Source organism: Phymastichus coffea, unplaced genomic scaffold (genome assembly GCF_024137745.1).
Source record: "Phymastichus coffea isolate CEN01 unplaced genomic scaffold, Cenicafe_Pcof_1.1 PCOF00011, whole genome shotgun sequence".
Classification (NCBI taxonomy): domain Eukaryota; kingdom Metazoa; phylum Arthropoda; class Insecta; order Hymenoptera; family Eulophidae; genus Phymastichus; species Phymastichus coffea.
The window spans coordinates 6,100,207-6,126,203 of NW_026706822.1; the positions used below are offsets into that span (position 1 = coordinate 6,100,207).

The 25,997-nt window shown below is 40.3% G+C and overlaps 1 protein-coding gene across 9 annotated transcripts in view; it reads left to right on the plus strand.

Annotated features, from left to right (window-relative positions):
- LOC131672018 (uncharacterized) overlaps nt 1–25,997 on the plus strand; it is a 769,953-nt gene that overhangs the window by 578,835 nt on the left and 165,121 nt on the right. The window lies entirely within an intron of this gene.

Below are 25,997 nucleotides of genomic sequence, written 5' to 3' on the forward strand. Positions count from 1 at the left end.
GATATCTTGATGAATTCAACACTCCTTAAAAGGTTGACCAATTAATAAATGCAGAAATACCTAATGTTGATATTTATCAAAAATTACACAACATTCTTAAACAATTCATGAGTCATGGCCTTTGTGGTGGTCAAAATGTTAATTTTCCGTGCATAGATAAAAATACAAATAAATGCACTAAATCTTTTTCAAAACAATTTATTCCGACTACTAATGTCGAAGTAAATGGATATCCGCAATACAAACGGAGTAATGATGGTACTAATATAATTTACAAAGCAAAATTTTCCAACAGAGTTGCTGATGACAGATATGTCGTTCCATATAATCCTTACTTATTGTTAAGATTCAACTCATATATTAACGTTGACCTTTGTTCAACAGGACAATGCATTAAATATTTATTTAAATATTGCTATAAAGGCCATGATTGTGTGTTCATTAAAATACAAAATGCAAATATAAATTATAATAATGATGAAAATGCAAATGAGTGTCAGAATCAAAGTAAAGAAGAATTTAACTTCGATGAATTCAATCTATACATTAACATAAGATAATTATGTCCACCAAACGCAATGTACAGATTATTAGAATATACTTTATATGCAATGTCACACACAAGAATGCGATTAGCTGCACACGATGAAAATCAGCAAGAGATATATATTTTAAAAGTGAAAAAGAGATGGTAACAAAGAAAAATATTGCAAATACTCTTACAGCACATTTTGAATTGAGTAAGGTAGATTTGGAAGCAAACACTTATGCATATACAGAAATACCACAACACTATACTTCTGACTGCAAATATAAACAAAGGAATAGAAAAAAAAAATGCAAAAATGCAAAAAAAAGAATTTTATGCGAGCACTGGACAATGTGATATAAATATTATATAAATCGGCAGCAGCAAACAAATTAATAAACGAATGAATCAGCAGTAGCACTTTTAACAATGCGAGAACTGGAAATTTATAAAGAGTCAACAAAAAAAAAACAGAATTTTAACGAAGGCGAGCGCTAGACAATGAGAATTATGAATTTGATTCGGGGCAAGTTATTATAAAAATTATTAAAATATAAAAATATAAAAATTTACAAGAAGTCTCTTACCGTGCAGTCTTCAACTTTCCTGCATATATTTCTTCGTAGAGTGTACTAAAAGTATGTGACTCGAAATAGTTTACTTAAAATTAAATAATTAATTAATATTATCCCACAATAATTGTCGTATCAGTTTGACATGTACGCCAAATCATTAGATGCATTTGGAAAAAAGAATCTATCGATTTAGATGATATTTGACGATGGTAGAGCAAGTTATTTGAGAAAAAACGGATAAAACTCACATTTTAAATTTAAATCTTTTATTGTTTCAATTCAATTTTAATTCTTTACTCGTTAACTTGACAAATTACTACAAAATGATAACTGTGAAAAAAGATAGTAATTATTATTCCAAGCATAATGGAAAATATTATAAATTTTATTGTTTTAAATTTTCAACATGTAACAAAACTCGTTCCTTGTGACCAATTCTTTTGCGGGGTAAGTGAGGCACTTTCGCTCATGACAATTGAGGGAGAAGAACGAGGGGAGGTTGATAAATAAATTATACAAAGACAGGAATCAAATCTCACTTACAACCTATTATTATTAATAATTATTCACACTGAACATACGCGCGCATAACATAATCTAAATTACCGACCAACAAACTGCAAATAGAACAATAAACTACTTGAGATAATCACAAATGAACATTTCGCATTTCACTAATACCTAATCGCGTACTTAACCTATTACAAACTTACTTAAAACTACGCGAACTAATACCGTGTAAATTCCCCGGCACGTGGGCGCCTGGACAATTCACCGGTCGCAACTTACATCACTATAAATTAAACCTAGCGCTAACCTTCAGATAGCCGGCACGTGAGTGCCAAGCTATCTCTTTCAACGCGCACCGGTCGTCGCATCAACAGAGAGAGAGAGTGTAGAGAGAAAGAAGAAAAGGAAGGCTTGACCTTTTATCTCCTGTTCCTCGCAACGTCGAGAATTCTGAGCGATGCGCTGCCGCAGGAAGTACCGGGTGTCGTCGCTGGTCAGATCGTCGCTAACCGCTGTCGCTGACCAGGTATCCGTAGGCGACGTTGACTCTCCTAGCAGATGGGCTGGCTGCAGTTGCTGGCAAAGCCGTTGCCGGTAGGGTTGATCTTCCTTCCTTCCGGCTATCCCAAACTGCTCTCTCAGAAATTAATTATTAGACTTTCAGAAATTAATTATTAGACATGCAACCGCGATCGCGAGATTAAGCTGGCCAGCTTACCTTAATATCGCAGGCGTACGAAGGTGACACAGACGAGTCGCACAGCGAGAAAATTGTCCTATTGTTTATGTCGCGGATCGCGAGTTCGCGCACACGTGGTTTCGCCCTCGGTGGCGAAACCTCACACACACTCTCTCGATCTCTTCGTGGGCGACGTTTCTCCGTCGGCTCGGGTCTCTCCCCTTGGTGGTTGTATGGCACCTTGGCGACAGCGATCACTGCTAGCTGGGCGTTCTTCTCTCAATAATTGGCTTTAACGGCACTCGGATCAACAATAGCGAAAAGAAGAGCGGGCGAACGTGACGATGGTCGGTGCTTCACTGGTTCGGTTTCAATCGCGCGCGTTCCGTCTGCTCGAGCGCCGAATTCCTTCGTAACGTTTTTCGTCCCCCCGGTAGGTGCTGCCCTCCCAGGCAGCAATTAGGTTATATTGTTGGCGCTAATCTGACGTTTACCGTCACAGCCCCCTTCCAGTCTGGACCTACGGGGTCCTTGACGATAACTTTATTAGCGCTGACCCTTTCGAGGAGGAGAGGATAAAGGGTAATTAAAGGGCCATAGTCCGAGATAGGTTGAATTTTATTCTTTATTGCGCAGGGCGAGGTATCGGTGGCCCTGCCCACGGGAGCAGGGAAGAATCACCTGGCTGGTCTCGGCGACATCTCCTCTCCCTGGTCGTTGAGTGGAGGACGGCCGCGCGCCTCCCATCCGAGCCTCTCTTGGACCAGGTCGGCGTGCCATCGCAGGCGGGGGCAGCGGTCCGTGCGGGTCACCCCGGGGTAATGGCACACGTTGCACCCTTCCCACTGTGCGCGGGATAGGGTGCCCCGTGGGAGGCCTCGTTCCCTGGGGGTCAGCGGCAACCCGTCCCTGCGGTTCGGGGCGGACTACAACGGTCTTTCGACCGTGGGGTCCTCACCCGCGGGCCCCACCACCACATTAATGTGGATGGGCCCCGTTGCTTGACCCCCTTGGCTGCCATCTACGTTTACCACCAGGTTCACCCCGCACGTCTGTGAGTCCTGGCGCGGAGTGGCCCCCGACCTGATCTCCGGAGCCGTTGGCCTGGCTCCAACGATCGGAGGCTGGGAGAGGCCCATGTGGAGGTCACTCGCCGGGCCCTCGAGGGCCTGGCGGTGACGCCGCTGCACCTCCTTGAGTGCCGACGCGAACTGGCGACGGCGGGACACTACCTTATCCCAGTAGTCCATATCGTCTGGGTGGTGTCCCGCGGCCGCGTACACGTCGTATTCGGCGTACACGGCCCGTTGGAGGGCGTCGAGGATCGCCCAGCCTTGTTCGACTTCCCTCAACCCCTCTACTATTTCCTCCCAGGTCCGTTCGCCAGACGGGGGTGTCTGTCTAGTGAACCTGGGGCGCCAGGTCGCGTCGGTGGCACCCTCCTCCGTTTGGGTGCCAACGGATGACGTCGGAGCCTTCAGCGGGATAGATCCCGCTGGGGGTCCGGGCAGTGGCGTGGTATCGCCGCGCGCGATGCCGGGAGTCGTCGAAGGTCGCGCGGTAGGGTCCGCTGTCGGGAGCTCTTCGATGAGCACGGATGACGAGCTCTCGTGAGCTCGTACCCGTACTCGTTCCTCCTCTTCCTTTTGGGCACCAATGAGGTGCAGGGCGGTATGCACCACCCCTTCGACGGCGGGGCCCAAATCCAGGCCGATGAGGGCGGCCGCCGCCTGCTCAAACTGTTCGAGCGTGATCTGCATCCTGTAATAATTTTGCAGGTTAATATCCCGAACATTTATTTTTGGGTATCGAAGGTGGGCGCCTGTTCGGCCGCCCAGGGCCTTCGTCGCCGGAGTCGAAGGTGGGGTCCTTGGCGTCGGTCTCCCAGGTCCTTCGTTCGCCGTGTCTCATGCATTCACGGTTGGCGTTTTCGGTGGTCTGCCCCTCTTCCTTTTCCCGATGATGGGAGGAGGGGCTCGAGTAGTCTGTCGTAGTTGTGTAGTGTGTGTGGTTAGCGCGCACTTACGAGGTCTCCCTCGTGAGCGCTTCGTCGCGTTAGTAGGAGAGGTATTTAGTGGGACTCGGCTGGGGGATCACGACGAGTACGGCGAGGTGAGCTCGGAGTTGTCGCGTCGTCATTTCGGAGTGTATTGTCCGCAGTGTCGGCGCTCCCGTTTCCGTGTATCATTGTATCGCTCGCATTAGGCGGGACGCTTATCGCCTCGGTTCCCTCGGTGGTAGAGGTCTCGTCGTCATCTCGTGGTCGGGTTCCATCTTCCGGTATATCGTCATCTCGCCCATAATAGGGTTCGAGGTCCTTAGAGTGTATTAGCTCCGTGACCTCTTCCTGTTGGTTGGCGAGGCGATATGAGTTGGCGCCGAGTACCTTCGTGACGATAAAGGGGCCTATGAACTTGGGTGCTAGCTTCGCGGAAATGCCCTGCGCCGCGCAGGACAGTACGCGATTCCTTTTCCACACCCAATCCCCTTCTTTAAACCTGTGGTCCCTGTGCTTGGCGTTGTAATACTTTGACTGCCTCAGGGACTCATCCGAGGCGCTCTCGTGAGCTTACTGAACGACGGAACGGCTATTCTGCATGTGCTCATTCCATTGCCCGATTCGAAGCAAACTTTCCTCTTGCGCGGCGAGCTCGTCCATCCGTTTCCGGAGAGTATTTGGGGCTCCCAGTTGTCTGCCGTAGTTGAGCATGGCAGGGCTGATCCCGGTAGAACTATGGACGGCCGTGTTCAATGCGAACATGAGTTCGGGTAGCGCTCGGTCCCATTCCCTGTGATTCCCTTGCAGATACGATGTTATCATCGTCTGGATATACATTCGACCCATCGTCTGAATACGTCGATGAATACTAGGACGTATTCGTGCCCTCGAGGGCTCTTCGGAAAGGGTCCGGCGATGTCGCTCGCGACCACTTGCCAAGGCATAGACCACGTTCGATCCTGCATGAGCCCGCGCGGCAGTCGCTGCTCGACCTTGCACTGTTGGCAGACCTGGCACTTTTGGACGTATCCCTTAACATCCGCGTACATTCCCGGCCAGTAATAGGATTGGGCGACGCGGGCGAAGGTCTTCTCGCGTCCCAAGTGTCCTGCCGTCTCTAGGTCGAATTCTCGAACAACACCACCTTGCGTTCCTCTGGGGGCACGACGAGTTTCCATTCGTCGCCGTATCCATCTTCTTCTTGGTGGTCGTAGTTCGGCTTTCGGTGATACATCACCCGGCCGACGACCTTCCAATTCGGGTATCTTTCTGGGTGGCTCTCGACGCGCCGGAATTGATCCGTGTACCAGGCGCTGTCCCTTGACTTCGGTTGGTCTATTGCGCCAACCTCTGCCTTCGTGGGCTCAAAAGCGCGTGATAAGGCGTCGGGCAACACGTTGTCTGCCCCCTTTCGGTATTCGATCTCGAAAGTCTGGCCTTGAAGTTGTAAGGCCCATCGGGCGAGACGTCCAATTGGGTTCTTCAGGTTGTATAGCCATTTTAGACTATTGTGGTCAGTCACCACCTTGAACCGGTACGCCTCTATGTACGGGTGGAATTTTTGGATGGCCCACACGACCGCCAAGCACTCGCGTTCCGTAGCTGAGTAGTTTTGCTCAGCCGGATTAAGGACTCTTCTGGCGTACTCTATGATTCGGTCTCCGTCTCCTACATTTTGTATCAGGACGGCACCGATTCCTGTAGCGCTAGCATCTGTCTCCAGCACGTACTGCCCATCGGGTTCCGGTAATCCGAGGCATGGTGCGGATATCATGAGTGCCTTAAGTTTAGCAAAGGCTTGTTCTTGGTCCTCTCCCCACACATATTCGCTCTTTTTTCCTGTCAACCTCGTTAACGGTTGAGCGTGTGTGGCGAAGTCGCTCAAGCATCTGCGGTACCATGAAGCAACCCCCAGGAAGGTGCGCAGCTGTCGCACGTTTCCTGGTCGTGGGTACTCCACGATAGAGCACACCTTTTCAGGGTCTGGCCTGATACCCTCGCGGTTGATCAACAGGCCCAGGTACTTGGCTTCAGACTTGCAGAAGATACTCTTCTCTCGATTAATCGAGAGGCCAGCTTTGCACAACCTGTCCAATACGGTTTTTAAGTCTCGTAGGTGATCCTCGAATTTGGACGATACCACTATGATATCGTCCAAATAGGCGAAAGCGAATTCGCCTAGTTCGGGGCCGATCACGCTATCGATCAACCGTTGGAAGGTGGCGCTGGCGTACGAGAGGCCGAACGGCATTCGTACGAACTGGTAATGTCTCAGTCCGGGTACGGTAAAGGCCGTAATTGGCCGAGATTCGGTCTTGAGTGGAATCTGGTGATACGCGCTGCTGAGGTCGAGCGTCGATATGTAGCGTGCGTTTCGCAAACGCCTTAATATATCTTGCATAAACGGTAGGGAATACGCATTCGGCTCGGTGACCTTGTTGACCTTTCTGAAGTCAATACAAAATCTGTACGATCCGTCCTTCTTGCGTATCATAACCACTGGGCTCGACCAGCGACTGTCCGCTGGTTCGATTACCCCTTGGGTTAACATTTCCCTTACCAGTCTATGCATCTCCTGCTCGACCTTGTGCGATACCGGGTAATAACGCTGTTTGATTGGCTTCGTATCACCTACCCGAATCTCGTGCTCGATGCCTGCTGCACATCTCAAGCCCGCAGGGGCTTGCGATAAGGCCTCGTCGATGGTCTTCTGCAATATCGCCTGTTGGGTCGCCGTTACCTCGGCTAGTCCGATTGTAGCTAATCTCGGACCAGCCTCCAAGCTAGCTACTTCTAGCTCCATTTTGGCTTGTGATCCCTTGAACAGCAACGTGTTATCGTCAGGATCAAGTACCGCTCTGAACCACCTGACGAAGTTCACTCCTAAAATACATTCCTCGACGAGGGTAGGGAGGATGGCTACTCTCCTCGGCATCGTCAATCCTCCCATGGTGAACGGCAGCAGGGCGTGACCAACGATCGTTAACTTACGACCTTCTGGTAGTCTTGCTGTACCCGCGTGGGTGGTGTCCAATCTGACGCCCAGCACAGACGCTATTTGTAGAGCATTACTACCCATGGCTGTGGTGGAAGCCCCCAGATCATAGAGGGCCCGTATCTGGAAGTCCCCTATTTTCACCGGTAGCCACCAACGTGTCTCCTGTTCCGGGGAATATCGGGAAACAGTTTCGACGGTTCCACAGCTTTACTCCTTATACATCATAGCGCTAGCCACTGTGCTGTCGCGTGGTCGAGTGACGTCACTTGTCGTCCGAGCCCCCTTGGTTCGGACGATCGGAGTTTCCACGGGGTTACGTTTCGACGATTTATCTGCCGCTACCCTTGCCCCCGAGGTCGTGTGCGATCCATTCGCCACCACCACGGCCGGTCTAGGGTCTTGGGCTTTACTAACGTCGATACCCTTTGACGATTTATCTGCCTTTGCCCGTGCCCCCGAGGGCGTGTGCGATCCATACGCCACCACCTCGGCTGGTCTAGGGTCTCTGGCTTTATTAACGTCATTACCCTTCTTCTCCGCATGCACTCTACCACCGCACTCATCTTTGGCGTCACTGAGGGAGTTCTTGCTCTCGTCGCTCAACACGCTCGCTACTAGCGGCGCGGGCCGTGTTGACGAAGGCCGCGAGATCTCTTCAACGGGGTTTGGGTTACGGGATGAAGGAGTGGGGTCAACCCCACCTATCTACTCCTTTGCTCGTTTCCCTTATTGCATTGGGGACAGAACTTCCTGCTGTACCCCAGTAGGCCACACTCGGCGCATTTGATCGGCCCTGAGAACTCTCTTCCTCGTCTGCGAGGAGTCTCCGGTCTCCTGGCTCCTCGGGTCCTCGGAAGTCGAGTTTTTGCCGGCGCGAATATCCTTTATTCCTTCCGATATCTCCCTGAGAGACTGCAGCATCTGGTTCACTGCATCGGAGGATAGCATTTTCTTTTCGCCATCGACCGATTCAAGGCTCGGGTTAGGTGCCGCCCCCGAGGGCGTTGGCGTGTAGACGACCTGGTGCGTCACCTTCTCGAGTACCTTCTCCATACGGTCCAACCTATCATTGACTTCCGGTTTGTCACCGGACATAGATGCCACCTTCCCCTTACGACCCTTGCTCGCGTCGGTGCGGGGGGTGGTACGCTAACTCAGGATATAGAGTCGACTGAGGGTCTGGTACCGTCCGCTCCATCCTTCGCTGATGCAAGATATTCTGGGCCGCCGTGGCCAGGTCGTTCAGGGTCCGTACGGAGTCTACTTCCGATCTCCGTATTTGGCTCTGGATTTCCGGGAGGAGGTTGGCATGCAGCAGGTCCAGTTGGTTCTCGTGCGTCATTTTGGGGTTCAGCCGACTCATTAGGCCCATCATGTCAGCGATGTAGACGTTCGCGGGTTCGTCTGGGCCCTGATATCGGCTTTGAACCTCTTTCGTTAGACGCTGCTGTTGTTGCCTGCTGGTCTCAAACCATGCTCTTGCGTCTGCCTCGAAGTCGGCGTAGGAGAACCATTCATTTTGCATTGCCTCGTACCAGACGAGGGCGGAACCGACGAGTAGCTCGGATACTGCCAGGAGCATCTCGTCCTCCGTAAGTCCCACGCTGTTCCTCGAGCTGTCCAGCCTTGACAAGAAGGTGTCAATGTTCGCATTGCCCTCTCCGGAGAACCTGAGTTTCCATCCTCGGACAATGCGGCCGACGTCTCTTGTTATCGACCACGGGTTCGACGTCTGGTGGGATGACCACATGCTCGGCGGGTGGTTGTCTACTTCAGCATTAACTCCACCGAGTTAATTCACATTTGATTACTTTGATCTCTGATTTCTTTGCACAAACGTTTGAATCGTGGTCTGTATGTTTATCTCTCGTTTTTTTTCTCAAATGTGACACTGCTCCAGAGAACCGGCTTGTTATTTCATTGTTAATTTCTTGTATTAATGCAGGTGACTCTAATGCATAATTTGCATAATTTAAAATCTTTGCTTCTTCATAGGATATTTCATTTCTTTCATTATTGCACATAGGTTGATAAAAATTTTCATCGTCACTTTCACTAGAAAATTCTTTATTAGTACTCTTAAGTACTTTTTTTTATGTGTGTATAACAATTGATACAAACACTTTCTGACTTAAAAAACGTCATCCTAATAAATTTCTTGAAGCTGGTTTACTAAATTTTTTAGTTGAAAGAATTTGACGTGTTTACTTTGATAAATTACTTTTGTATATTTGTTGAAATAGTTCAAGCATTTGACACGATCTTGAGAAAATTTATCTGTCATAACTTAAACGTGGAATCTCAAACTTAAACTCAAATCAAAAGCATTTATTAATATTTCTAAAAATAGAAAAAAAATTTTACTTACCCAAAAATACTCACAAATTTAATTTTATTCCTATTTATTTGAAGTTAATCGTTTTAGTTTTTATTGTATTGAAATTCACTAAAATAACCTAAGAACAAAAAATCCATATTATGAGTTATACGATTTTAAAGTATATGTAAAAGCGTATTATCTCTAATTTTTTAGAGAAAAAAGGATGGGGTTTTTGAGAAAAATGCAGAAATGTGTTTTTTTAAAAAAGAGCTATATCGTATCTCCTTTATATTCGACTTTTTTTATATTTTAACGACGGAAATGGATAGCTTATTCAAAACGCTACAAAATGTCATCAGAATGAATTAATTAGTAGGGAATTGAGTGAAAAATCGATATTAAAGTTTTTTTTTTCTAGAATTTCGATGAACGCAATATTTTCATGTTAATTATCAAAAAAATTAAAAAAAAATTCATTCGTCAGTGAGTGCTTGCCCTGAACGGACGTGCGTCGAAACGCTCAAAACGAAAGTAAAAGTGTAAATTAGCATTTAAAAACTTTTTTCCAAAAAGAAAAATTCAAATAAATTTAATATACACAGTTGTGAAAAATTTTTATCAGCCAATATGGCTGAAAATCAACTAATAATAAAAATATCCGGAATAATCAGCAAGAAAAAACCAAATGAAGAAGAAAATGAATGGAAAACGGTTGCAAACAAAAGACTCAGTAATTGTCCCGAAGAAAATAGATCCTTTAAGAAAAGACAACCCTGTATCAAATATTATTGGTTGGGAATAATAACAATAAGGTAATACTAAACAACCAATTTAAAGTACTTGAAGAGAAAGGAAATAATAGCATAGAAAAAGAAAAAGAAAACGTAAACACAACACCAACACAGGTAAATACTAAAATCCCAAAATCTCCACCAATTTTCGTAAGTGGCGTACTAAATATTAGTCCATTAAAAAGCCTCTTAGATAAAATAGCTAAAAATGAATATACCTTAAATGTTTTATGATGTCGGGGTCAGGTCTCTCAGGTACGCTTGGAGTAAGCGTAAACTCAGGGTTGCTCTGATTTGGCTATCGTGTAATACATAAGCCGGGACGTGCAATATTGTTGCGTGGAGAAAACTGTATGCTAGCGCGGTATGTAATAACCAAATGTTATTACGAACACACCAGACTCACGCTTAATGTGTTCTTAAGGGACTTTAATGAAAATTCACCAGACTCACTCTTAAGGAATTTCCAAAAAAAGGATTGCTTAAAGAAAGCAAAGGATAGCCAGATAGAAGGTTTTACTTACTTTTATTTAATTTAATTATTTATTATTAAGACTGCGCTCTCTCTAAATCCGGCTAGTTTCCTTCGGGCTGACGATGTTTTTTAAAATAGTTTTGGCTCCTTGAACTTGAATCTGAGTTTATTAATTTTCACTGAACTTCTCTAATAACTTGAACTTGAACTTGCTCTAATAACCTTTAGGACTTGAACTTGAACTTCCTCTAATAACCTTTAGGACTTGAACTACCTCTAATAACCTTTAGGACTTGAACTACATCTCTGGGTCTTGTGCAGCCTTTTTTATATTAGGTGGGTGTTTGGGTGATGAGTCCCTCTCTTAGCCTCTCGGTTTTGGGAGGAGTGGAGCAGGCAATGATGTGTTAATTGGTCTGTTTGTTTCTTCTGATTTTCCTAGTTGGATTTTTGTGCCCTGATTGGAGCGGAGGCGTGGAGAAAATCGAGAGCGCGGACGCAAGGGTACAGGCCTTAAGCTCGTAAGATAGCTCTTCAAGTATCATTCGGAGTCAAGATTAATTAAAAATTTCGTAATTATTAATTAATTGAAGTTGGAACAACCATAATCGACCAATACATAACTTATACACTACTTATATTAACAATCAATATTATAATTAAATTCGCCGCAAAATACAGTTATCAATAATTATATAATAATAAAATATAATAAAAAATAGAGCGATGCTTGTTATCTCGCACGCCATCTAGTATAAATTCGTAAATTAATTTCTTATAATAAAAGTTCGCTAAATAACAGTGAATTCATTAAAATTAACATTTTTTTTTATTTTCTGCTTAAACTAAGCTCCGGAGCGAAAACTCGATAAGAGGTTTTGGGAGGCCAAAATTAGTTTTGATATATTGTTGAAATCAAAATATTCAAGTTCAAAAAATATTATTTCATAATTTCTAATGCCTAATTTAATTGGAAAGGGAAAAATTCATTAGTTATGATGGGAATAGGATGCAGACGCGATCCCATGGCCCTCTTCTCTCATCGGTATGATAACGCTTCACGATGTATAATCGATGATCGTAGGCTCCTGTCAACACATGCGCGTGGGATAAAGCAGGATAGAGCGTTGATTGTAAGGCCGAGTACGCAGGCTCGGGCCACATCAAAGTTTATATAAACACTTTATTTCGAATGCGTTTTCATCGTGGGAAATCAGGAAGGTTCCCACTCCGTTCGTCATATTTAATAATTAAATTAATCTAAAAAAAAACTAAGTTACGGCTGGCCGTCACAGTTTCGCAAAATAATGAAATTAAAATACAATTATAAAATCCGGAATTGTTTACCCTAATTATAACTAAATTAGAAAAGAAATATACAATTTTTTATACCTATCAAAAAAGAGAAAATAAACCACATAAAGCAGTATTAAACAATATACGAGGGTGGTCCGATAAGTGCTTAGCCTACAAAAGAAAAACAAAAATTTTGGAAAAGTGGCGTTTTATTTTATTTTTTATCTCCTTTTAGTTCGATACACTTGGCCCAGCGATGCTCCAACTTCTTTAACCTGTTTGAAAAATACGTTTCCTCGAGGTCTGAAAAGTAGGCTTCCGTGGCAGCAATTACCTCCTCATTCGACTCAAATTTCTGCCGGCGAGTGACTTTTTCAAGTTTGGAAACAAAAAGAAGTCGCACGGGGCTAAATCTGGAGAATACGGTGGATGGGGCAGCAGTTCATAGCCTAATTCGACCAATTTGGCCATGGCGACGGCGGAGGTGTGAGCCGGTGCGTTGTCATGGTGGAAGAGCACTTTTTTCTTCGCCAAATGGGGCCGTTTTTTCTGCAACTCGAGGTCGAATCGGCCCAATAATTCGGCATAGTACAGCCCTGTGACCGTTTTGCCCCTCTCCAGGTAGTCGATGTAGATCACACCTTGTGAATCCCAGAAAACGGTGGCCATCACCTTTCCGGCCGATGGGGCTGTCTTCGCCTTCTTCGGAGCACTTTCGTCGGGTAAAGTCCACTATTTCGACTGTTCCTTGACCTTTGGTGTATACCAGTGGATCCACGTTTCGGCGACTGTCACGAAACGACGCAGAAACTCCTTCGGATTGCGCTTAAACAGCGTCAGACATTGCTCTGAAGTTGTCTCACGATTGCGCTTGTTGTTGGGAGTGAGCAAACGCGGCACCCATCGCGTCGACAGCTTTCTCATGCCAAAAATTTCATGCAGGACATGGCCCACGCGGTCTTTTGAGATGCCTACGATCTTAGCTATCTCGCGCACCTTCAATCGTCGATCTGCCAATACGAGATCGTGACTTTTTATCACGTTATCCTCCGTGGTAGCCGTTTTCGGAGCACCTGGATGTGACTCTTCAAAAATCGACGTGCGACCACGTTGAAACTCGTTAAATCAATCTTTGACGCTCGCCATCGAAGCAGAAGAGTCACCGTACACAGCATCCAAGCGCTTTTTGATTTCGCTGCGCGATTTCCCTTCCAAAAACAAGAATCGAATCACCGACCGATATTGCTCTTTTTCCATTTTTCAAAAATCAACGGACACACTTGTTTTCACACGCTCTCAAAAATAAACTACAACTCCGTTCCAGCTGAAATCTTGACAGTAACCATCGAGAAGGTTGTACTACGTGATAGAATATTTCTTTTGCGAGAGTGGCGCCATCGGGCGATGAGGCTAAATACTTATCGGACCACCCTCGTACACCCGTCGGTTAATCTAGATGAACTAAAAACAACAATAGAATCGTATAATCACTCAGTAATTCGAATTTCAAACATAAAACATAGAATAATGAAACAACCATTACCGATATTTTTTTATTGAAATAAAAACAAAAAGTAATAAGAAAATATATGAAATGAACAAACTAGTGAATCAAATTATTAGCTTCGAACCTCCGTGTAAAAAAAGAGATATTATTCAATGCATGCACTACTAAGAGTACGGTCACACCAAAAACTTCTGTCATAGGATACCCGTTTGTGTGAAATGCGCAAAAAATCATCTAACAGTAGACTGCCCAATTCAAAACAAAATAAAAGACAAACCAAAATAAAAGACGTGAAATGCGCTAACTGCGGTGAAAATCATGTAGCTAGCTATAAAGGTTGCAGCGTAAGAAAAATATTATAACAGAAATTATTTTCAGCTCTAAGACAAAAACAAATCATAAACACAGAAAACGTCGTTAGATCAAACGTCTCATATGCACAAGCTGCACGTGGGAATGTAAATACAACAGTAGACGAATCAAAACAAATACAGACACCTCAAGCACTTCAGTTAACAGCAAAAAATAACAATGATAGTCAACTAGTAAATATGATGACACAATATTGATGAGCCGAATGGACATTATGTTAAATTTGCTCACCACGCTTATAACCAAATTAAAATGAATACCGTAATAATAATAGCTATCTGGAACGCTAATGGTTGAGCGCAAAGCAGCATAGAACTAAAATTTTTTCTCATCTGTTATGTTAATATCTGAAACATACTTTACAAATAAAAATTTTCTTAAAATTCCACAATACACACTGTACAGTACAAACTATTCTGACGGCAAGGTACATGGTAGAACGGCAATAATAACTAAAAACAGTATATACCATCACGAGTTAGTGGCATACAAATACGATTATTTATAAGCAACAAATATAGCAATATCAGACAATAGAGATCAAATAGTATTATCAGCATTATACTGCCCTCCAAGACACACAATAACAAAATATCAATACAAAAAATATTTTGATAACTTGAGAAATTGCTTCCTTGCAGGCGGAGACTATAATGCAAAACATTCATGGTGGGAATCAAGATCGATAACTCCAAATCCACAAGGAGTAACACTATATGCAGTAATAAAAAAAGAAAACTTAATACCAATATCAATAAGCGAACCTACCTAGTAGCTCTCCGATATAAGTAAATTACCGGATTTGATAGAATTTGCAATCATAAAAGGCTTAAATCCTAAAAATTTAATAGCCAAATCATGCCTCAATTTAACATCAGATCATTCCCTAATTATTATTAACATTAACTCAATAATTAAAACAAACTTAAAAAATAGCTCATTGTATCATAAAAAAACGAACTAGAAATTATACGGAGAAATAATAGATAAAAAACTAACTTGTAAGATACCATTAAAAACCACTCAATCACCCAATTCTTAATCGTTCGAACTAACGCGCGAGTTACAGAATCGCGAACGGATCGATTAGTTGAATCGACTACCGTTGCAATACCTAGAATCTTTTACAAACTTTAATTTAAAAAGATAAATAACGATATGTGGATGTACCTCAATTGTATTGTTCTTACAAAATTATATTAACAAGTAAGTAAATATTTTATTTTAGTATTTTTTTTAATACCATCTACTTTAAATAATCAGCATCTGTGGTACCACATACAAAATAACAAAATATATCAAATGTAGCTTCTTTATAATTATAACTACCCCGATATGCATGAAAGACATAAGAATGCAATTAAAGAATACAATACTTTCACTACGTTTTTTTTCAGTAAAGTTGTTAAAAATATTTAATTGTTTATAAAGAGATGAATTAAACTTGTTTTTCTATTTATTTTATATGATATTAATATTAATGCTATGCATTGACCATCAATACTCAAAAATGAAAAATAAGTAATTTCAAAAAGAATCAGAAAGTTATAAAACACGTATGTAAATTATATTTTTTTCTAGAGTACACACACAAACACAAACACAAACACACACACACACACACACACACACACACACACACACACACACACACACACACACACACACACACATATATATATATATATATATATATTGTAACGGGGTAAGCCCGTTTAATTAATTAAATCGCGCAATCACATTAAAGGGACACGCGTAATTAATTATGCTCAGTATACGAAACGGACAGCATGTAAAGATAGTCGCCAGTCAACCAGTAATTCGTCTTATCAAGGAAGGTGTAAATAACCTATAATCAATCGGGAGTGAGTAGAAGCTACGAGATATAAGAGAATCAAAAGGAAACACTTGTTAGTAAAATGAATCTTTTATTATTCCTTATACTCTACAGAAGGTCGGCCCGCGCGTTTGTTTACATGAACGCTCGCTCGTCGACAACACGCTTTGCCGGTATGCTCGCTGCTCTTTGTTATTAGAGCCGTTACATGCACGCATCGAATGTTAGAATCGAATTATTATTCATATGATCGCGATCGCGAAATTAAGCTGGCCAGCTTACCTTATATTTGCAGGCGATCAGAGAAAAACGGCGACAACTCGCACTGCACGGAACAGTTTTTATATTGTTTTTGTTTTGCTCGCGGGTCGCGAATGCGCGCACGGAGTGGTTTCGCCCTCGATGGTGAAACCTCACACACACACACACTGCTTGGCCTTAAGCTGGCGGCTGGATGACTCCTTGGAGGCAGCTGTCACGGCTATCTGGCACTCTCGGTTATTGCTGAGCTGGCGTATAGTTGACAAGGGCACGTGAATCGGCAGATGCGGTAGCGAAAGCGGGCGGACACGACAATGGTCTATGCTTCACTGGTTCGAATTCTGTCGCGCGCATTCCGTCTGCTCGCGTGCCGAATTCCGCCGTTACCTATTTTGTCCCCCCGGCAGGTGCTGCCCTCGCAGACGGCAATTAAGTTAAATAATCAGCGCTAATTTGACATTTACCGTCACAATATATATATATATATATATATATATATATATATATCATAGCAATCGTACGAGAAGAAATTAAAACAATCTGCATAAAGTATACATGTAGAATTTCAAAACATCCAAATCAACTTGCCAAGGAACTAATAAATACATTGCCAATAGTTTCAAGATTTAAAAAATATAAAAGACCGTTTGTTAATGTAAATTAAGTAAATACGGTATTTAACACATATGTACTTATCAACGGTGTGTTATCTCCATGAACCATAAAAATTATTTTTTTTTTGTAATCAATATATAAATTGTATTAATATCATGTACTTATTGTTCTTGGATAGATTTTATATATAAGTTGGAAATTAAAAAAAAATTCCAAAATTGCATTACTTATACAATTTTCATGTAATCGAAAAATATAAAAATACGTGTCGGCTTATTTTCTAAGTAGAACAAAATACTCCATTACCAGAATGATCCACAAACCAAGCGCCTGCCCGTCGATGTCTGGAGATAGATTCGGCCAAACAGAACTTAAAAAAAACAGGATCGTATCTAGAAAAATTAATAAGTTTATTACAAAATCTACGTTGAGGTCTGCAATGGCTTAGTCGGTAGAGCGACGGACTCGCGCCCGGTAGTTCCGGGTTCGATTCCCAGTCCCTGCTGATTGATACAAGCACCACTGAAAAAAGTTTCATATGCTTTGTTCTCAAACACATTGCAAGCCTCCGTCGTTGATTAGCATTGATGGAGCATAAATAGAGTAGCGTTAAATAAAAAAAAATCTACGTTAGCAAGTAAAGAAGAATTAATCCAAAATGCAAATGATTTTGTAAGCCAAATGCGATCTGAAATGTCTTTAGTTCATCAAATAAATATTTTTAGTTCAGATCAATCTTGATTTTCTTTAGAGATGCATGCAGGGCGAACTTTATCGTATATTAAAACTCTTGAAGTATAATAATTAGCTCAATCTCTGAATTTTTAACTCATAATTATACGATTCAGCCTTTTGTATCAGCAGAAAGTATTTTGAAGTCACCTGTATTCATAGTTATGCAGGAAAAAAATTGAAAATTTGGTCTGATTGTTGGGAATTGAACAGAAATAATAATTCAATCAAAGGCCAGGTTATGTTTTAGTTTTATTATTACTATTAAGAAGACAAATGAAAGAATGTGCGGCATAAAAAAGAAAAAAAGAAAACCCCGCCCTTGAACCGGAAAAAGCCTGATTAAATCTAATGGCTAAATATAAAATCGTACTTCACAAATTTTCAAGAAAGAACAGCGCGCGCTATAAACGACAATTTCAAAACAGAGAGTTAAATACAGCTTTAAAACTAGTATTTGCTCGACTATAGATAGAGTGAGAGTGAGTGAAGGAAAAATTCGCCGTCGAGTGACAGCCCAATTACTCTCCTTCCCTTTCAAGCACTCCTCAACCTTTCAAACTCAGATGCGCGCGCATTTACACTGTTGTCAGGCTAAGAGTTCACCCTCTCTTCTCCTTGCTCTCTTGCTTTGCAGCCTAGCGGCCCAAAGATAGCTTAGCCGCTGCTTTATCAGGTGACCTTCAATACCCAGAAGTGGCGCTTCTCACAAGGTCTTACAGCCTCCAAGAGTTAAATTCTTGAAGCTAGCGGCTTCATGGCCATGGTGACGCTTTTACGCCCATGCTTGTTTTCTCGAGCTTCGAGCAAAATAGAAAGGGAGAGGCGCCGGGAATCAACCTATCGTTATTGTATCATCTCTTTGACTTAATTAGCAATCTTAAACTATTAACTCGTTCTAATTTTAAGCGCTGAGTAAACAGAGACGCAAAGATATTGAGAGCAGCTACCCTTAATTATTTTACGACCGAGAAATACGACACTACAAGAAATTTAAAATTTTGGGGGAAACCCAAAATTTGGCGGCTTCGCAAACAGAGGCTGTTTCATACATGCGCCTTCGACAGTCGAACGAGGTCCTATCCCGAATACCGATAGTTAAAAAAACCTTATTTGAAACTCCTAACATTGCAGTATACAAGGTGTCAAATAAGTAACGGAACAAGGCTGTAGCTTTTTAGGTACAGATTATCAGACCAAGGTCAAGGTCATTCCTTTAGTAACTTTCAACGCGGAATCCGATGGTGACCTTGGATTTGACCTTGAGATTAACCTTCAAGGTTATTTCAAGGTCAACTTTGTTTTTTTAAATGGGAACCCCTATTTTTGACAACGGCAATCGAAAGAGCGGAAAATTTTACGTCCAAAACGGTATTTTTAAATTTTTTTTCATGGCCTTGAGAAGGTCGATTTAAGGTCAAATGCTTTTAAAACTGCCTAAAAGCGTTTTTTTAATTTTTAAGATATCGAAAAATGACCTCTACAAAATTTGTTCAGAACAGAGTGGGCCACCCAATGCACCAAAAACCTTTGACCTTTAACCTTATTTTGAAGGTCATTTCAAGGTCGAAGTGTTTTTTGTAATGGAAACCCCTATTTTTGACCCCGGATTAGCACAGCGTTTGAATTCATGTATCCTCTCAGCAGTAAAATCAGTGACTGAGAGGTGATTTTGCTGTCTCGGCACTTAACCTAGAACTTAAGACTAGAGTACGCTACAAAAACACGAAAATTGCAATTCTAATTACAAAATGAATGTATCGTGAGAAGATATGAAATTCTCAGAACGCATGAGTAAAATTATGACAAAAACGTAGAATAGGATAGCACAATGAACAAATGCTTTAATGAGGATGTGATACAAAATACGATTTTTTGGCATGCAACTGTATTTATGACTATTAAATACTATAATATTCATTAATACCATTTCAAGTCATCATGTTTACATGTTTAGTTCAAAAACTATACCATTGCGTTCAATAATAATTTATATTATGAATTGATAATGGCCATTTTTTGAAAAAATGACATTTCTAATACTTTACCGTTAGTAAATGCTGATCTTCCGTTGCTTGATGAGTCAAACTCTATTAGAAAAGTATTTTAAAGTATATACTTACGTATGTAAATACTCATTTTATACTATCTGTGAATAAAATCTGCAATTTTCATTGCAAATAGGCAGCAAAACCTTTCTTTAGGTTTTAAGAAAATTTATATACATTATAATTTATTTATTTTAATTAGTCAAAAGGTTCATTTTTGAGTTTAATAAGTAACATTGAGCTGTTTATCAAACAAAATTAGAACATTGCAGATCCGAATGATAAAAGGTCGTGGAAGTATATTTGAATGTTTAAGTAATTATCGAAAAAGGAGGTTTAAAAAAACCAAATAAAGAAAGAATGTTTTTTATGGAAATATGAATGGATGGCACACGAGCAAAAAAACTCAAAAGTGCTTCATCAAAAAAAAACATTCGAACAAAAGTAGAAATATATATTTCAGGTACTAGATTTAGGCTTATTGATGTTACTATCCTTACGAAGCTTTGTAAGGTAAAATTTGTTGTATCATGGAAAAGTAAAATTTACCGAAAAAAATTTTTAAGGACTAGGTTTTCAAATTGTAATTACTTGTGCTAAATGTGGAATGAAATGTGTGATAGAATCCAATAAAAAGGTTAGCAAACAGCAAAATGAATATGAAGTCAATAGAAGATTCTTACTTGCAATGCGTGCACTTGATTATGGATAAAGCTAGCTGTGAAACTTTTTGTGGTCTAATGGATTGACCAAAACCTGTTGCTCATAATGCATATGATGCAATCAATAATCAACTGTTGGAAGCATGTGACAGAGTAGCTAAAATTTCTATGGAGACTGCTATCTGAGAAGAAACTGCTGCTTTACCGATGAACAAGAAAGGACTAGGTTTTTCCTGGTGACTGTACTTCACGAAGAAAAGGTTTTTCCTCTCTTCAAGAAGTTACAAATATGATTGTAATAGAAAATGGTAAAGTGGTTATAAAAAATAGTTATTGCAGAAGATATTACAATATTTCTTACAATTATTAAATATTACAATAGTTGGAGTGAGAATTCCATGGGGGTTGGGCTCGCTACAACATCAACATATTCGAGACAGGAAGGTGACGTGGCGCTGTAAAGATTTCGATCACGGTCATCAGGCTTGTCCTAACGGAGGAAATACGGAGATTCTGAAACAGAGATATTCCAGTGCTATCAAGTACCTGTGGGGACGGGAAGCCCACAGAAACGGCTCACAGGGAGATAAGGTAGGAGAGAACTTTCAGTACGGAGCAAAACATTCAACTAAATGATCAGGTGTTTAGGTTGATTTATTAAGCACAACCTTTGCTTGACCTTACTAGACTATAACCAGAGCTAGAATAATTCCAGTGTGTCGAGCTCCTTCTTTTATATCCATTCTTGCTGGATAGACACTCAAACGCCCTTTTTATGCTCTTTTTGATTTCGTGGTTTTACAAATTGAACTGTAAAACAATAAATATTTATATTAAGGTTCTGCTTTTTCCATTAAAATACATTTTTGATTACGCTTTAATTTTGTATAAGTACAGATTATTTTTTATAATGTTGGCTTATTTTATATTTTGGCTTAAAGTTATAAATGATAACATCTCGAGTTAATAAACTATAATTGTGATAGAAAATTATATTTACTTGTAGCTTATAATTAAATGAACGCATTTTTCAAAACAGAATGTAAAAAATTGCTACTGTTTGTAAATTATGCTATTGTTTATGAATTTTTCACTTTTCAGTTTATTAACAAATTTTGTTTACCTATTTGATAACCACTTATTCATTACGTAAAATTAGCTTTGTTTAACTAATTTATTAATTTTATATTTATTAATAATTTTTAATTATTAATTAACTTTAACTCAAGTTTCTATTCTATTTCTATAAATGTATATTACTCGTACATCGTATCATTTCTTTCCGTGATGTTTGTTTCATCACAATTATTGTTATTTGTTCATAATAATTAAATAAATGTTGCAATTAAGAATCATAATAATAAATAGATAATTTATGTAAAATAACACGTATTCGTAAAGCGGAAGTCTTATTCTAGAAATTTGACTGATGAGTCCATTGAAAGTTAATTAATTATATTGTTTTTCATGAAATATAGGGAGATAGTATATCTATATAGCTTATTGTGATGCAAGTAAAAAGGTCGCATAGTTAAATAGTTTGTTATGTAGCGGGTTGTCAACGTACGGCCGCTATCATAGGACGGGAACCAAGACATAAACGTTATAAAGAGTTGTACAAAAAAGATATTATGGTAGAATATTATATTAGTGATGAAGATATCAAATTTTTTCAGCTTTGTCAAACATAATTTTATATGGATATGATGACAATACAAAAGAAAGAGTGTATTGGTCATGTGTAAAAAGGATGGATACTCAATTGAAAAATCTTGAGAAATATTTAGGAACTAATACGAGTAAGCTGTCTAATGGAAATAGTATCGGTGGAAAAGGAAGACTTACTGCACAACTGATAGACCAACTCACTAAATATTAAAGAAATGCTATACATACTCATAGTTCATCAACAGTGCAAGAAATGAAAACTGCTATCTAGGTAATATTCTACCACAAAAGTTCAACAGATAAAAATCCACAGCATTAGTTTTTTCCTGAAAAAAAAGAGAATGTGTTTATACCAGAAAGCTAAGGCTCGAGGGATTGAAAACAGTTATAAGCATCCAGGTAGAATTCCTAGTATAGTTATGGACTCTAATAAAATATTTAAGATGATTCGTCATCTAATGATCTATTGGAAAAATGCTTGAGAGACTTCGCCCAGTACAACAACGAGAGTTTTAGTAACCTTATCTGGAAAATTGTTCCAAAGACTTCATAATTCTAACTATTTTTAAAATTGGTGTGGATATAGCTGTAGTCATTTTCAATGATGGAAAAATAGGATTTCTTAAAATTATGGAAGAGTTTGATATCCTTTCTAAAAAACCTGCACTGGACTAAATGAAAATTAGCAACCACCAGAGACTATTTTTTGAACACAAGAAAGTATCAAGGAGGCTTGTCAAGCTCTGAAGAGTTTGCAACTAGGAGAAGAAAAAAACCCTTATTGTGCTGGAACGTACTAATTAATGTGAGTAGACTGTGAAAAAAATATCACTTTCAATGTACAACATCTTCAATCAATTTTTTTTAGAAAAACTTTCTCTCACTTCACTTCTATACACACTTTTATATACATAATAAAATGGGTGTTTCTGCAAACGATTGATTCAACAATTAAAACAAAAATTAATTCGTCATACTAAATACTAAACCTGACAAAATATTTCTGAAGGGATTTGGTGCGCTGAATCAAAATCCAAGCTCAAAATTGCTCCATCGCCCCTAGTTTTCGAGATATCTTAACCTAAAACCATCAAAAACACATTTCTTTGTTATTTTCTAACCCCTGTAATTTTGTGAAAAAAAATTTTTTGCAAATTTGACGGTATGAAAAATTGAAGAGTAACTCTTGCCCTTCAAAAGGCACCTCCCATTTTTTCCAAACTCATTTTTGGAAGAGAGCAATCATAAACCTAGTAGGGTACAAGATTAGTGGGTTAACCCTTTTCCTCCCAAATAACACAAATTTTTTCTTAACTTTCATCCTTCATATCTTTTAATGAAAAAATCGTATGAAAAATTTATCAAGCATCACATCTTGTAGATTTTGACCTCCTCTTTCGAATGCCGTTGACAAAATTTACCTAAATTGTAAGCCGGAAACGTTATAGGCCGGTTTTCCGGAAAATTCACAAATTTTTTACGTTTTTTTTTCTAAAAAAGTATATTTTGAAATGGAAAAAGTTTGCACACACAATTGTAAACACTGTTATCGGTGTTATAGATGTCTTTTCTTTCAAATGCCGTTGGATTTTTTCCGAAATTAAAAATGGCGAACACAAAATGGCGTTCGAAAGGAAAAATTTTTTTTTTCAACTTGACGAATTTTTTTCTCCAAAACTATCAAGTTTAGTGAAAAATTTCTAAGAAGAAAAATGTCTTAAAATTAGTCAAGAAATACTCTCAAATTTTTTCAGATTTTTTTACAGCGAATTTGGAAATTTCGATTTTCCGATTTTCCACGAATTCGAAAATTAACTCGGAAAATTCTGAAAAAAATTGAGAGTACTCCAGGGTATTTTAAGACTCTTTTGTTATTATGAATTTTTTTATTGAGTTAATAGTTTTTGAGTAAAAAATTACTCAAAAAACATAAACTAATGAGTGCATATATAAATCATAATCTTTCTTTACATTTTACAAAAGAAAAACCGAATACTTACTTACTGGACTATTTACCTGAATCTCATATACGAGGGTCGTTTGAAAAGTCCGTGCAAAGTTAGAGAGATGGCGCTACTAGTGCGTATCAAGGTTATTTTCAGTTTATGGCATATCTTGGAAGAGCATACACCAAGTTTCAGCCCGATCGGCCAATTACTTTGCGTTTTACATTCGTTTCAATCAAAGAAACCGAGTGGTTGTAAAAAAATGGACGAAAAAGAATTTCGTGTATTGATTAAACATTACTTTTTCAAAGGCAAAACGCCTCAGGAGATTAAACAGAAGCTTGATAAACATTATGGTGATTGTGCACCTTCGATTAGAATGATTTATAAGTAGTTTCAAAATTTTCGGAGTGGCCATATGAGCACAAAAGACGCTGAACGTTCTGGACGCCCTGTTGAGGTTACCACTTCAGAAATCATTGATAAAATCCATGATATGGTGATGCCTGACAGAAGAGTGAAGGTGCGTGAGATTGCTAGTACTGTAGGCATCTCGAGCGAACGGGTACATAATATTTTGCACCAACATTTGGACATGAAACAGCTATCCGCTAGATGGGTGCCGCGATTGCTCATCATTGACTAAAAAACGAGATCTTGTGAAGTATTGCAAGAATGGTTTGCAGCTGTTCCAGCAAAATCCGCAAGACTTTAAGCGTCGTTTCATCACTGTAGATGAAACATGGATACATCACTACACTCCTGAGATCAAAGAACAGTGTAAACAATGGGTTACCAAGGGGGAATCTGCTCCGAAAAAGGCGAAGACAATTCTTTCGGCCGGGAAGGTTATGGCGACTGTCTTGGGATTCGCAAGGAATAATCTTCATCGACTATCTGGAAAAGGGTAAAACCATTACAGGCGAATGTTATTCATCGTTATTGGATCGTTTGAAAATCGAGTTGCTAGAGAAACGTCCACGATTGTCCCACAAAAAAGTCCTCTTCCACCACGACAATGCGCCAGCTCACGCTTCACCAGTTGTGGCCGCAAAACTGATGAAGATAGGGGTCCAACTCGTTTCACATCCCCCCTATTCTCCAGACTTGGCTCCGTGGGAATATTATTTGTTCCCTAATATGAAAAAATGGCTGGCGAGGAAAAGATTTTATTCAAACGAGGTGGTGATTGCAGAAACGAATGCCTATTTTACAGACTTGGACAAATCCTATTATTTGGAAGGAATTAACAAACTAAAGCACCGTTGGATGAAGTGTATGAGCCTAAAAGGAGACTATGTTGAAAAATAAAAAAAGACTCATTTAAAAAAATCAAGCACTTTTTATTTTTGCACGAAAATTTTGGACTTTTCAAACGATCCTCGTACATATTTCGTATAGCAATATCATTTATTCACTATCTCAATATATTAGATAAATTATGAATAAACTTAGTGTAAACAAATAAAAAGCATTTAAAATAAATGAAGCTGCAAGTTCTGAAATAAAATCCCGTTACACCCTTTACCTTATTGATTTCCTACTCTGGCAAAATGAGATTTTCTCCTGTTGTACTCTACAAATTAGGAAAATAAGTCGTCTCAACTTGCTATTAATATAAAAAAATTCTTCCCCTCCTCAATATATGTGTAGTACACATATGAAGCGTCATAGGCTAGTGCATTAAAGCGCACAAGCATATACAGTGAGAAAGAGAGAGAGAGAGAGAGAGAGAGAGCTAGACAAGCAAGAGAGAGGCGGCGCTACACGCTAAGCGAGTGATAGCAACCACTAAGAAAATTACAGCGTAGATCTTTAATCATCGGAGAGGTGGAAATTTTCCACAGCGAGACACTGACCACCGCGAACAAACACCCGACTGCTTTCGAATGTAGCGCGCGTCGCATCTTTATCTTCCACCGGAAACTTCATTACAAGAGCCGTGAACGAGCAACATCGAGTCAAGGTCAGGGGTGAATTGACATGTTTCTAGAGGCCCGAGAATACAGCTGATACAGAGCACTTCCGTCCCTGCGCGCGGAGGTTAAATGCACGTGGAGTGAAATCCAGGCTGAAGCGTAGGAGGTTCACAACATTATTCATTGACCGTGAGTAATTTATTCAACTTTTTCACTCTTTCTCTCACTCCCGAAAACGGCTAACCTATAGTCAGTGCA